This window comes from Oratosquilla oratoria, chromosome 16 (assembly GCF_046742065.1).
Source record: "Oratosquilla oratoria isolate Oo_2021 chromosome 16, ASM4674206v1, whole genome shotgun sequence".
In the NCBI taxonomy this organism is placed as follows: Eukaryota; Metazoa; Arthropoda; class Malacostraca; order Stomatopoda; family Squillidae; genus Oratosquilla; species Oratosquilla oratoria.
The window spans coordinates 41,077,206-41,092,325 of NC_134792.1; the positions used below are offsets into that span (position 1 = coordinate 41,077,206).

The 15,120-nt window shown below is 40.4% G+C and overlaps 2 protein-coding genes across 10 annotated transcripts in view; one reads left to right on the forward strand and one right to left on the reverse strand.

Moving 5' to 3' along the window:
* NitFhit (ntrilase and fragile histidine triad fusion protein NitFhit) overlaps positions 1 to 8,757 on the reverse strand; it is a 43,943-nt gene extending 35,186 nt beyond the window's left edge. Inside the window, exon 1 of the mRNA XM_076199580.1 lies at positions 8,739 to 8,757. The gene's annotated coding sequence lies outside the window, so the exon portion shown is untranslated. The remainder of the gene's footprint in view (positions 1 to 8,738) is intronic.
* Positions 1 to 15,120, forward strand: part of LOC143033929 (Fanconi anemia core complex-associated protein 24-like) — a 41,397-nt gene that overhangs the window by 2,843 nt on the left and 23,434 nt on the right. Inside the window, exon 3 of one of the 9 annotated variants that reach the window (XM_076199590.1) lies at positions 7,599 to 7,761. The exons of 6 other annotated variants lie outside the window; for them this stretch is intronic. The gene's annotated coding sequence lies outside the window, so the exon portion shown is untranslated. Of the gene's footprint in view, positions 1 to 3,162; positions 3,186 to 7,598; positions 7,762 to 15,120 lie in introns of those variants that run through there. 2 more of the 9 variants (XM_076199591.1, XM_076199601.1) reach the window with 2 other exon arrangements.

Here is a 15,120-nt window from a genome sequence, read left to right on the forward strand (position 1 = left end):
TGAAGAAATAGATTGATTGATTCATCCTACACATCATTTTAGTACATTTTCAGTATTTATTGTACACATACAGACTACTACAGAAGATTAAAGTGGCATTCCACTATATAGATGAAGAGATGATGAAAAAAATGATTGAAACCCTGATACATTCAAGACTGGAATATGCATCAATAGTATAGTCCCCACAGAGTGATGGATATAAATAAAATCGAGAGAATACAAATGGCAGGAACCAAACTGGTCCCCAGCCTGGCAGATAAACCATATGAGGAAAGACTAAAAGTACTGAGTATGCCAACTTTGAAAAATTGAAGATAAAGAGGTAACATGATATCAGTATTCAGGTCACTAAAGGGGATAGATTGCACTGACAGACGAGATCTGATTAAAGATAAACCTGAAAGTGCCAAACCACTGTCAATACAAGGAGGGTGGGAGGAAATGAAGGAAGGGTAGTGAGTGGTAGGATGATGGAGCAAAGAAGTTTGTAGAAGAGAAGAAGCAAGCTTTCACAGATTGGTTACAAAATAGGATTAGAGAATCATAAGAGAGGTACAAAGAAAAGAGAAGAGAAGTAAAGCAAAAGATGAATGAGGCAAAGAGGAGAGCAGATGTGAAATGGGGTAAGAGTATGACAGAAAAATTTGAAAGTAATAAAAAGATGTTTTGGAAAGAAATTAAGAGAGGAAGAGGAGGCGAATCAAGTATGGTAGTGAAGAAAAGGTAAAAGGTGCAGATGGAGAGATCATAATGGAAGAGAAGGCAGTAAGAGGAAGATGAGCAGAGTATTTTAGGGAGTTGCTAAATGTGAAGGAGGATAGGGTGGGAAAGATAGTTGCAGTGGGAAGTGCTAAGAAAATCACTATGATGAGTGAGGAAAATGGAGGAGAAATAAGGAAAGATGAGGTGAGGGCAGGTAAGACACCTAGGTTGGATGGGTGTCACAGAATTAAAAAAAAAAAAAGGAGGTACAATGATGGTGGACTGGCTGGTGAGGTTATTTAATATTTGTTTAAGAGAGGGTAGAGTGCCAGAGGACTGGGGGGCCTGTATAGTTCCACTTTACAAGGGAAAAGGGGACAAGTGTTAGTGTAGTAGTTTCAGAGGAATCTGTTTGTTAAGTGTAGTTTGGAAGGCTTATGGTAGGGTCTTGATTGAGAGGCTTAGGAGAGGAACAGAGGGAGTAATTGGTGAGGAACAGTGTGGGTTTAGGATAGGTAGGGGATGCATGGATCAGATTTTTGTGGTAAGACAGATATGTGAGAAAGCTTTAGGAAGAGGTAAGGATGTTTTTTGGGCCTTTATATATTTGGAAAAAGGCTTATGACGTAGACAGGAAGGCACTGTGGGAGGTATTGCAGATATATGGGATAGGAGGAAAGCTTTTAAGAGCAGCCAAGAGTTTTTATGATAGTAGAGCTTGTGTTAGGATCAGAAATGGAGAAAGTTATTGGAGATGGTTAAAGAAAATGGAGAAAAGTGGGAGATAAACCAGTTGTAGTTTGTAGACAACACTGCTTGTAGCAGGATCAGAGGAGGGATTGAGGAAGTTAGTGACAGAGTTGGGGAAGGTGTGCAAAAGAAGGAAGTTGAAGATAAATGTGAGTAAAAGTAAGGTGATGAGATGTACAAGGGGAGAAACTGGCAGCAGACTGGAAGTATTAAGGGAGAGAGACTGGAAGAAGTAGATAGTTTTAGATACTTAGGTGTGAATGTGGCAGGAAAGGGAGGAGTGGAGATGGAGGTAAATTTGTAGATTGTGAGGAGCAAGTAAATGCTTTGGAGGATTAAAAACTGTAATGAGAAATAGACATTTGGGAATGGATGCTAAGGGGAGATTGTATGAAGGAGTGATTCCGACAGCACTCTACAGGGCGAAAGCATGGAACATGAGAGAGGAGTTTGAGTGTGTTTGAGATGAGGTGCCTGAGAAATATGATAGGGGTTACTAGGCTGGATAGAGTGAGAAACGAGGTGAGGACGAGAACGGGGTTGGAAAGGGAGTTGGGAGATAGGGTTCATTGATGAAAGAGTATTGGGATGGTTTGGACACATGGAAAGAATGAGTGAACATGAGGGGGTGACCAAGGATGAGATGGATAGATGGGATAAAAGGGTCATTGGGAAAGAGGGGAATGTCTGTTGAGGAAAGACAGGAGAGGACAAAAGATAGGGGTAAATGGAAAATGGTTGTGTATGGATGATGCTGTGATGCATGAGGTGGAGTGGGTGGGGGATGGGGGTGAGGGAGTATGTATGAAAAATAAATTGACACAGCCTGAAAAGGATTTCTCCCTGTCTTCTCCATTTCTGCATGAGGGGACAGAGAGGGGGATAGCTGATTTAATGAAGCAGCCTTGCTTGCAACACTGCTTCTGACCCAGGGTAGTGGGCGAGATGCAGGGATGACCTGTCATCCAGGAGGAGCCAAGAAAAGAGGGAGTGAGGGGGGTTGAGTGTGTGGGGATGGAATGGGTGGGATTTTTTTTTTCCCTGTAAGGGGGAAAAGCCTTTGGTATATATATATATATATATATATATATATATATATATATATATATATATATATATATATATATATATATGTATGTATGTATGTATGTCTGTATTAAGTTATTAATAGTATGTAGCACCCCAACTTCTTTGTCGATAAATCCACATTGAGAAATAACTACTACTACTTTAAAGGTCAACTGAAAAGGTTTTCAGAGAGGTGGTGAATATTTGTTAGATGTATGGATTAGTCACTTTTTAATCAAATAATAAAAAAATAGATCCTAATTATTATTCAATGTGATAAAAAGGCTACAAAATATCGTTAGCAGACGAACTTTCATTCGCCGATCTTTGGCTGTTCTCGTAAGGCTGTGACGTCGACCTCGCTGTTTACATTCTGATACGTCCATATGCGTGCACTATAAAATGCCGTTTCGCGCTCTCAATTTAATCAGTGATATGTCATATGTCGTGTGTTAGCAAGGTTTTATTAAGTATTTAGTTCGAAAGTAGTTTATTGTGTCGCCGCTAATTGCAACACTGATTCGACGAAACATTCTGTTGCGGATGGACTTCATTTTTATTCTTTTCCAAAAGATCCTATTCGCAAAAAGGACTGGATCATTCGGTGCAGACGGCATGAGTCATGGAAGCCTGGATTGAGATGAGCAGTACTCGTCACTCAGGTCAGGTCAACTGGGTAGCTGCTTCAAATAGTGATATGGCGAGTGGTTGTGTTACTGTGTTCAGCGCCGATGAGGTACAATCTCTACATAGTAGAAATGAAGCCTTAAAGAGGAGAATCGAGTTCTCCGCTCGAAGGCCCAAAATACGGTAGACAAAATTAGCTTGGAGCCTGGATGGAAAACGGTGACAAATAAGACGCGGAAAAGTGGAAAAAGTCCTCACCAGACCCGCTCGATTGCAAGAACTCGTTTCAAGTACTAGCGGGTCTACAGGAAAAAGAAACAGGAAATTCAAAAGAAGGGAATTGCAGACGCTGGATCCCTGCCCACAAGTAAGATTTTGGTTGTAGGAGACAGTCAAGTGAGGTACTTAAGGGCCTTCTGTGATAAAGATAGGATACAGGTGTGTTTCCCCGGCACGAGGATAGGAGATGTTAGAAATAGGATTGAAGAGTGTTTAGTAGGAGAAGGAAAGGACCCTGTCGTTTGCTTAAGTGCAGGGGGCAATGATATAGGTAAGTTAGGGAGTGTGGTATTGTTTGCGCAGTTCCAGGATGCGCTAGACAAGATTAAGAATAAGGGAGGTGTTCCTGTTGTATGTGGAATCCTTCCGAGGCGTAGAGTTGGAGGCATGTGGCATTCCAGGGCTATTGCAATGAATTGCAGGCTGGCAAAACATTGTAAGGCCAATGGATGGGCATTTGTCGACAACTGGGATCACTTTTACAGTAAGAATCATCTATATACAAGGGACGAGATGCACTTGTCGCCCAGAGGATTTTGGCTCCTTGCTGAATCCCTTGAGCGAGAAGTAGACATCCTACAGGGTTTTATCTGGTAGATTATGTGGGAGTAGGGGAGGAAGTATCGTAATAAAGTTTAGGCAATATAAACAACTTAGGGACTTTGAAAAGAATCACTAATGCAGGTGGAGGGAAGATAAACTTAAAGTTTATTATACAAATAGCTGAAGCATAATTCACAAAATTGATTTGCTCCGAGGTAAAGCATACGTAGAGAATTTTAATATTATAACTATTACTGAATCCTGGATTAACATGGCTGATAAGGATTTCCTTCCGGAAATCGAAATAGAAGAATATAAGTTTTTTCACAAGGATAGGGTTGGCAGGAGTGGTGGAGGAGTAGCACTTTTCGTTAAAAAATACAATAAACTGTATTATAAACAATTCTACCGAGGAAGAGGACTTTAATGAATCTGGGTAGAGATTATAGGCAAGAATAAGAAAGTTATTTTTGGCGTCTTGTATAGACCTCCTAAACTCAGCATTGAGCAGACTGATCCCCTGATTCATGAAATTCGCAGAGCTTCCCAGTACAAAAACGTGATAATGGGGGATTTTAATTATTGAAACATTGACTGGGTAACTTTAGTAGGAGATCAGGAATCGAAACAATACTAGATGTAGTGCAGGATAATTTCCTAAAACAAATTATTACCGATCCTACGAGGAGAGAAAATATCCTGGACTTACTTTTAACCAATAATGAACACGTAATGAGTAACGTAAAAGTGGGAGATAGTCTAGGCTCTAGCGATCATCAAGAAATAAGATTTAATATCATTTGGGAAGAATTAAAAATTACGAATAACGTCCAAGTGCCAGACTTCAGGAGAGCAAACTTTGACAATATAAAAACCTATTTGAAATTGAATATGAAATGTCATACGGACGTTTCGGATACTGTCGGCGCGGTCAGGTCTTGGTACATGACCAGGGGTCGGGTCACTGTGGGTAATATGCATACCATGGGTCAGGTCACTTGGGGACCGGGGCTTAACAGACAGGTCAGCGATTTGGATGAAATGTATAACAATATAACTGATTCAATTATTAATGCACAAAATACATCTATCCCCCTGAAATCAATACGGAAAAATAGTAATATTTCCAAATGGATGACGGACAGATTGAAATATAAGATCGGAATGAAGGAGGGGGACACACTTTAGGTCAATATATAATGAAATGGCAGAGCTGGTTAAAAAGAATATACGTACAGCGAAACGTAATTATGAAATTAAGGTTGCCAGTCAAGCAAGATACAACCCAAAGAGTTTCTTTCATCTCTATAGATCAGAAATAAAGAATAGGACCAATTAAAAACGATGAAAATGTCATGATAGAGTCGGAGGAAAAATGATTGAGGAGTTTAACATGTATTTTCTCTCGGTGTTTACTAATGAGAGGTTAGATAAAGTACCTGACTGCGATCCGATTTTCAGTGGGGATGAAAAAAGTAGTCTAATATCAGCATTAGTAAAGTAGAAGTAGTCAAGCTGATTGAAAGACTGAAAGCTACAAAATCCCCGGGTCCAGACGAAGTTTTTTCCGAGAATGCTAAAGGAGTGTAAAATTGAAATCTGTGACCAGTTAACTGAAATATTTAATAAATCGGTAGACACTGGTTTTGTCCCTACTGCTTGGAGGCAGGCAGACGTTGTTTCTGTTTAGATGGTAGATCGTCTATATGCAACTACAGGCCAATCAGTTTGACATCGGTTATAGGAAAAGTGCTCGAATCAATAATAGTACATAGACTCAGAGAACACATCGAAAGACATAATTTAATTCGTGATATACAGCATGGTTTCTCCAGGAGTAAGTCATGTGTGACTAATCTTCTATCCTTTTACATTAAAGTATATAAGGCATCAGATAACAATGATAATTACGATGTTATTTACCTTGACTTCAGCAAAGCGTTCGACAAGGTGCCACACCAGAGACTACTAAATAAAATCAAAGCCCATGGCATAGGAAGAAAATTGTTAGAATGGATTAGAGTTTAGATAAGTAACAGAAAACAGCGGGTCACCATAAATGGAGTAAAATCTAGGTGGGGCAATGTTACTAGCGGGGTCCCCCAGGGCTCGGTTTTGGGTCCCTTGTTCATTATGTACATAAACGACGATGGGATAAAGAGTGATGTTAGTTTGCGGACGACACTAAAATAGGACGCCAAATTAGGTCAGGAGACGACGCCGAGATTCTGCAGGATGATCTTAACAAATTTTTCACATGGTCTGTGAAATGGCAAATGAACTTCAATATTTCTAAGTGTAGCGTGTTAAACGTAGGGCTACACAACCCCGAAAATAGATACAGCTTAGATAACACGCTTTTAGAGAAAACTGAGTGCGAGAGAGACTTGGGAGTTCTAGTGAGTCCGGGCCTTAAAACCAGGAAACAATGCATTAACGCCAGGAATAAAGCTAACAGAGCATAAGGTTTCATTGCTACGACGGTGACGAATAGAAGTGCAGGGGTAATTATCAAACTCTATCTAGCGATAGTTAGACCCATCCTTGACTATGCGGTACAGTTTTGGTCTCCGTCCTACAGAATGTACATCAATTCACTAGAATCAGTACAGAGAAGAATTACCAAAATGATACATAGACTCAGAAATTTGCCTTACGAAGAGAGGCTTAGGCACCTTAACTTACACTCTCTGGAAAGACGCAGAGTGCTGGGTGATCCAATAGAGGTGTTCAAGTGGATCAAAGGCTTTAACAAGGGTGATGCAAACAAGGTCATAATATTTAAACAGCAGGGCAGGACTCGCACTAATGGACAAATTTAGATTTAAGAAGGAAATAGGCAAGAATTGGTGTACTAGTAAGGTCGACTAATGGAATAGACTTAGTAACCATGTAGTAATCGCTGAAACTATCAGTTGTTTTAAGAAACGATTAGACAAATTTATGGATGGGGATGACAGGTGGTGATGGATACGGAGCTGCCTAGTGTATGCCTTATGGCCTCATGCAGTCTCCTTCATTCTTATGTTCATATGAAAGCAAAACGGTTCGAAACATTTCGGAAAAAAAACCCGGTACACTCTGGACCTTGGCGTTGCCGAGTCATTAGGAATTATCATAAATCCCATTCTAAAAGAAGATGCAACACCGAAATTTTTTGTCATCGACAAGACCCCAGGTTCGTCGAAGGAGCACTGCTTTTGAAAAAAGACTGCCTGGGGGTAGGTGTGTCAGTCTGTATCATGTGTATAGGTAGGCCTGTGTTATCTAGGCTGTCACTGACAATCGTTAACAAGTATAGTTAGGCTTGATTAACTAGTTTTGGGCTAGGCCTTAGCAGATTAGGGGTAGTCATGACAGACTAGCCAGGCCTGTAGGCCTATATGATCACCCCACTCCACCAGGGTGACAGGTATGATCAAGATGACAAGGGGTTCCATAATAGACCTATGACCATGTATTATCAATTGGAGTCAACCAAATTATTATTATTATTATTATTATTATTATTATTTTAAGAGTCAAACAAGTGGAATATCCCACCACCACCCCAGCAGACTAAGCCTAATTATCTTGGAAGAGGAGGGAGGAATTCGTACTGATGTTGACCTAATGATTTTTTTCAGCTGTTACAATGTGCCTATGAAATATACTCACCATCTGCAATACCACTACCAGCGAAATTGAGATGGAGTGTGAAAGTGACTATATGGTGACAGTGCCAGGCATATGATTGATGGTTTCTCTTCCTCCACAGCAACAACCTGTGGTAGATAATTTTCTAGACATGTCAGTATCTTTTGCCATCCTTCCTGTCCCCTTCAGTTAAATGATTTCTCTGTTCTCTTTACTACATAAACATAGGCCTGTTTTATTGTAACTTATCCCAGATAAAAATAATGTGTAATTCATGAATCCTTAAAAATTTTGCTTGTAAATATGAAGCTTGGCATCCAAATCCGATAAATCTCCTTCACTCAATGTGAAGTCACTTCCGTATCGCTGGCCATGTCCAAGAATATAATAACAACTCTAACCTCACCAGTTACCCGTGCTGTGGAAAATGGAACTACGGCATTGAAAAGTTCGTCTGCTATCATACGCTTTTAAGATCATGCTTTTTGGATAAAAGCAAGACTAAAATGCTAGAAACGTGCATTTTAGTGTTTTAACTTCTAAGTTATATTTCCATATGTGATATAACAAAAAGTAAAGAAATCCAAAACCCTGTAAGTTGACCTTTAAGCTGAAAATGCAAAATTCCCAGATGTTATCTTCCACCAATCCAGATTATTATATGAGTGAAGATAGGAAGTAGTTCCAGTATGCCGTATTATTTATGTGCGTGACGGATTTTCCGCATTGAATCTACAACGATAACAACTGTTACGAGACAAAAACACTAATAGGCAAAGGGTCACGTGTATATTAGTAGACGACAATGCTGCGTATAAACTCCTCGGCAAAATAATGCTTAAAATGATAAAATATCTAAACATAGTCTGGCAAGTGCACAGAAACACACGATGCTTCATTTCCTGCACTGAAACCAACTAGCCTCAGCACATATTTCGTTGATTGTAGTATATTGAATATCAGTGCATCACACCTGCCCATGTCTAATTTATAGGCAACAACATATCAGTTTCCACAGAGTGTACAATAATGGATACTGTCAAGGGCCCCATACACGCTCAGGCGGTCTGTCCGGCCAGCGTCTGGTTCAGGCCAGCTTGAGCGTGTATACGTGAGGCGACCTCACGAACCTGTAGCTGATAGTTTGGCTCCGTCCGGCCAACGTCCGGTTCAGGCCATTCCGGCCGCCCCTCAGTAGTCAGTATCGTACTCTGCAGCGTACCCTAAGTCTTACGCACAGAGCACGAGCTGCACCACCGAAGAAGAGCGGCGATTTATTGGAATATATAGGAGAAATCCGTACTTTTGGATAATCAGATCTGGAGAGTATTTAAATAAAGTGAAAAAAAATGCAGCGTATGGATTTCTCGTAGAAAAATGAAAGGAAAAATATTGTGCAGCTACCCGAGGTATAGGTGCAAAGAAATTTAACATGAGTTCGTTTAGGAAAGAATTCAAGAAAGTTGTCCGCACACTTTTACTATACAAGTTTTATCAAGCTAATCTGATATATAGGCAGTAAAAAGCTTATTTTATATAATGATTAATTTTCCATTTTTTTATTGTAAATTGTGATGATACCATAGCACAATTTTTATCTGGAATTATTTGGAGTTTACTTACGGAAAGCAATATCTTGCCGGGTTCTGGAACTGATGATTACACACGTAATTTATGGTATTACGATGAAGTAATAATTATATTAATTCCAGATTACAATAGATGTCAGGTTAGGTTGTGGCCACTTGATAGAGGGGGGCGAGATGTGTATTGTATTTTCATGCCATGATACTGCACTTAAAGTGTTGTACTTACAAATTTCGCTCCTGAAAAGTTTTCATAGTTTGTCTGTTCAGATTTTTCTTCAACCCAGTAAGCAGGGTTAGATGTTCATGATCATCAATATTTCCATCATCTACAGAATAATTCTCCAAAGAAAATTGAGAAGAATGCAGGAAGATATGACCACCAAATCTGTATGTTCTAACTTCATATTAATGAGCGAATGGAAAATGCGAAAACGTGATGAAAGAATGTCAGAAATGTTTTCCACAACTCTCCTTGCACGTGATAGTTGAATGATCTTCTACCACGGGTCAATTCTCTTTGGTTCGTCGAACGCGGTTCGACAGACACGTGCTTAAAGTGATGTGTGAACGGGGTATTTGGTTGTCGAACACGTTGGTTAAACCCCAAATACCCCGTTCACACATCACTTTAAAACACGTGTGTCGAACCGCGTTCGACGAACCGTTGGACCGTATAAACCCCATATTAGGAAATCCTTGAACAGGGTAAATCCTCGTCTCCCACAAGCACAAATGGAAGAGCAGTGGGCAATTTTTGGGGCACAGCAGGTGCCGGTATGTGCAAGTCTTTATTGCAGTTTCTCGCAAAAAAAGTCATTAATCACTCCCCCATGAGAGATTCGTTCATTTACTCAAATATCACACATTGTGAATTCATATTTAGCATTAAATACAGCCATCAGGACCAGGGCCGTAGCCAGGAATTTTTTTTTTGGGGGGGGCACAGGAAGTAGTTCTAGTATGTCGTATTATTTATGTGCGTGACGGATTTTCCGCATTGAATCTACAGCGATAACAACTGTTACGAGACAAAAGCACTAGTAGGCAAAGGGTCATGTACGTGTATATTAGTAGACGACAATGCTGCGTATAAACTCCTCGGCAAAATAATGCTAAAAATGATAAAATATCTAAACATAGTCTGGCAAGTGCACAGAAACACACGATGCTTCCTTTCCTGCACTGAAACCAACTAGCTTCAGCACATATTTCGTTGATTGTAGTATATTGAATATCAGTGCATCATACCTGCCCATTAATCACTCCTACATGAGAAATTCGTTCATTTACTCAAATATCACACATTGTGAATTCATATTTAGCATTAACTACAGCCATCTGGACCAGGGCCGTAGTCAGAAATTAATTTTTTGGGGGCTAATCATGCTTTAGGGGGGGGGGGCTGCCGCTGTACTGCGCGCACACACACACACACACACACACACACACACACACACACTTTTGTCGGGTTACATTATTTGGATTGACGTTACCTTTTTGATTATATATATATATATATATATATATATATATATATATATATATATATATGTGTGTGTGTGTGTGTGTGTGTGTGTGTGTGTGTGTGTGTGTCTTGTTTTACAATTTTGAGTAAAAAAAAATTGGGGTGGGCTAAGCACCCCCCATAGCACCCGTGGCTACGGCCCTGATCAGTTAGGTGGCGGTACATTGTAAACACGTTCTGCATCTGCTCATAAGCAGTTTGGGAATTCCTGAGCAACTTATTTCCACTCCTCATTACAATGGAACTGGAAAAATGTATATTCGTATAGGCACGAACCTAAACATATTTCCTGGGGTATTATTGTAATATGACTATCGAGAAGACATGATCTTCATTTCGTGGTGTCCATACCTGTCAAGTCTTGCGTTTTTTTTTTTCTGTATGTCTTACGTAATTTCTATGATTTTCAAGTTTTATGTAGTAAGTTTAAAACCTTACGCCTTTCCTCCGCATCCTATGTGTTTTTTTTAAATGATTGTATTAAACAATTTGAAATAAGTTCTCCTTTTCAAGTGTCACGGTATGAGCACCACACAATGAAAAAAAAATAGTGATTACAAGGACCTTTGTTAATAGTACTCTTTTTTCATTTTGTGGTGTTCATACTGTCATTGTTTACATTGTGTTTTCATTCTGCATTTTTTAAACAAGTAATTATTGAATGACAAAAAATATCATTTTCTTGTGGTTTAATTACCGTTTTTATACACAAACTGGTCTAATGCAAATTTTTACGGCAAGACACCACAGTAGTTTGACAGGCATGGGTGTCTCGCTAGGACTGAGCTTTGCCTTGAGGCAGAAGCAAATAGTGTTCGGCCGACTATTCAGGATACCGGACAGGCCGCCTGAGCGTGTATGAGGCCCTTTAGAAATATTTCTGTCCACACCGACATAAAGACATGTCCGTAGTAGGGCAACAAAGTGTTTACTAACGGTCCTAATCTTGCAAGATAATTGAAAGAAATATTCAATATTTTAGATGCCCAATGTGCACACGCGTACACGCACGCATTAGCTACAAAATATTAGGTCCGTCTTCTCCAGAAAGCTACCGCGGGACCGCCAATTGTCTGAACTCACTGTGGTCATTTGGGCCGGGCGAGAAAGGACACCTGCGTCTGAAATTGTCAACTGCAAATCATTATATGACCATTATTTGTAATGTGTGTTTTCATTGCTTGTATATATAAATAACCTATGTATGAATACTGAGTGTCCATACTTAGTTCTTGTATTGTACATCATAGAAGTAGAGAAAGCTACCGCGGGACCACCAGTTGTGTCTGACCTCACTGCGGTCATTTAGGCCGAGCGCGAAAGGACACCTGCGTCTAAAATTGTCAACTGCAAGTCATTATACGATAAAAACCATTTTTAATATTTGTTTAAGAGAGGGTAGAGTGCCGGAGGACTGGAGGTGCCTGTATAGATCCGCTTTACAAAGGAAAGGGGGACAAGTGTGAGTGTAGTAGTTACACAGGGATCAGCTTGTTGAGTGTAGTTGGGAAGGCTTATGGGAGGGTCTTGATTGAGAGAATTAGGAGAGGAACAGAGGGAGTAATTGGTGAGGAACAGTGTGGGTTCAGGACAGGTAGGGGATGTGTAGATCAGATTTTTGTGGTAAGGCAGATATGTGAGAAAGCTATAGGAAAAGGTAAGGATGTTTTTTGGCTTTTATGGATCTGGAAAAGGCTTACGACACGGTAGACAGGAAGGCACTGTGGGAGGTACTGCAGATATACGGGATAGGAGGAAAGCTGTTAAGAGCAGTAAAGAGTTTTTATGAGAGTAGTAGAGCTTGTGTTAGGATTAGAAATGGAGAGAGTGAATGGTTTGAGGTAAAGGTGAGACTTTGTCAGGGATGTGTTATGTCGCCCTGGCTGTTCAATCTATATATGGATGGGGTGGTGCGAGAGGTGAATGCAAGGGTGGTGGGTCAGGGGTTGGAGATGGTTAAAGAAAATGGAGAAAAGTGGGAGGTGAGCCAGCTGTTGTTTGCTGACGACATTGCGCTTGTAGCGGGATCAGAGGAGGATTGAGGAAGTTAGTGACAGAGTTTAGTAAGGTGTGTGAAAGAAGGAAGCTGAAGACAAATGTGGGTAAAAGCAAGGTGATGAGATGTACAAGGGGAGAGAGTGACAGTAGGCTGGAAGTGAGCATTAAGGGTGAGAAACTGGAGGAAGTGGATAGTTTCAGATACTTGGGTGCGAATGTGACAGGAAAGGGAGGAGTGAAGGTGGAGGAAGAATTTAGATTGAGAGAAGCGAGGAGGAAGAGAGGAGTTTGAATGTGTTTGAGATGAAATGTCTGAGAAGTATGATAGGGGTTACTAGGCTAGATAGAGTGAGAAATGAGGAGGTGAGGAGGAGAACAGGGGTGGAAAGGGAGCTGGGAGATAGGGTTGATGAAAGAGTATTAGGATGGTTTGGACACATGGAAAGAATGAGTGAAGAAAGATTAGTAAAAGAAGTGTGGAAGGCGGAGGTGGAAGAAGTGAATATGAGGGGGCGTCCTAGGATGAGATGGATAGATGGGATGAAAGGGGCATTACAAAAGAGAGGAATGTCTGTTGAGGAAGGACGGGAGTGGACAGAAGATAGGGGTGAATGGAGAAGGGGTGTGTATAGATGAGATTGTGATGCATGAGGGGGAGTGGGTGGGGGGTGAGGAGGTATGTATGAAAAATTTTGACGCAGCCCGATGGGATTTCTACCCGTCTTCTCCTTTTCTGCATGAGAGGGGGGTCGCCGAATTTTATGAAGCGGCCTTGCTGTGGATGTGCTGTGTCTTGCGACACTGCTTCTGACCCAGGGCAGTGGACAGGATGCAGGGATGACCTGTCATCCAGGATGTGCCAAGATATGAGGGTGGAGGGGAGTGGAATATATGGGAAATGAAATGGGTGGGAGTGATTTCTATGCCTTTTTCTTTTTTACTACCCCCCGTGTAAGGGGGAAAAAGCCTTTGGTATATGTATGTATGTATTTTCATTGCTTGTATATGAATAATCTATGTATACATTCTAAGTGTCCATACTTCATGTGTATGTAAATAGTATCATTGGCGACCGCCAGTGTTTTTCTCGTGAAATGTTCAGAGATGTAGGACAGTGTAAACGGAGACATGAAAGAAAACAAATCTCAACGCCTCCAAACTCAATGTAGACCACATAAACAAATCTACATTAACTTGCATTATGATAAACAGATAATTCATTTTATTGACGTCACCTGGGCCCCGTCTCTTATAATATACATGTTGAATTTTTGGCATGGTAATTTCCTTGGCATCAGAAAGGCGTGTTTATAAGTACATAAGAATGAAGGATGTTCTTATGTTCTGTCGACCTTGATAATCTGTACTTTTATAATTGGGAAAAATGTCGCGCTGGAGAGGTGGTAGGGCATATAAAGAGAATAGCAAGGATGTATGGTAGAAATTTAGGTAATCAGATTATTGTTTCGGTGGAATTTATAGTCTCCATTTACAAAAGAACGCTGCATGACTCCGATCTATTGGCGGGCCACTAAAATCCTGAACCCCTTCAATCCGGGACACATCGCACGTCTGGCAGCATTAGCTGCCAGACGTGCGATGTTGCGTCATGATAATCGCATTATAAAAAATAAAGTCACTGCTCAATCGCTCGTTCTCTTTCACCCGTGAATTTTGATAACCATAGAAAATATGATGAAGCCAGTTTAGAGAGAATGAGGGTCACGCAGGCACGTCTACGTACAATAAATATCAAGACGCCGACGTCGGCATCATCGCGTACCCACTTGTTCCTCATGACGCCTACGTAGGCGCCAGTGTTACGTTGACTGCATAAGACATCATGAAGTAGGAAGACAAAGGTTGCTTATCAATTCTGTATGGGAAAATCGTGGAAAGTTGGAAGTGGGCTAGAGTTTTCACGAGTTTTGGAAATGGTGGGGAGATACTGTAGATTAAAAACAGATTTCATGACCACAGCATCCATATTTCCAAAGTAAATATTTTTAATATCTCTCATATATCCTTCTTAGGATGGGCAAAAAGGTTGACAAAAATCATATTTCAGAAGTAAATATATTACTATTAACTTTATATCGGCACCTTAAGAGCTTTATTTAAATAACTAGTAAATCATAAACCAAAGGCTGTCTTCGATAATGTGTATATTTTGTGCTATTATTTTATTGACTAGGAAAATATTCAACACTTGACTATCAACTATATAGGACCAAATTTGTTGTACGGATTGCACCAGGCCATTTTTTACCGTAGGCCTACTTTTTTTTTTCCACCGATCAGCTATTTCAACGCACGGCGATTAATGTATGTCAGGTAGAAATAGGTAGCGTATTCTCCCATTTGTGATTGGGCAACAGCTTTTATGTTTTATTGAGCTGT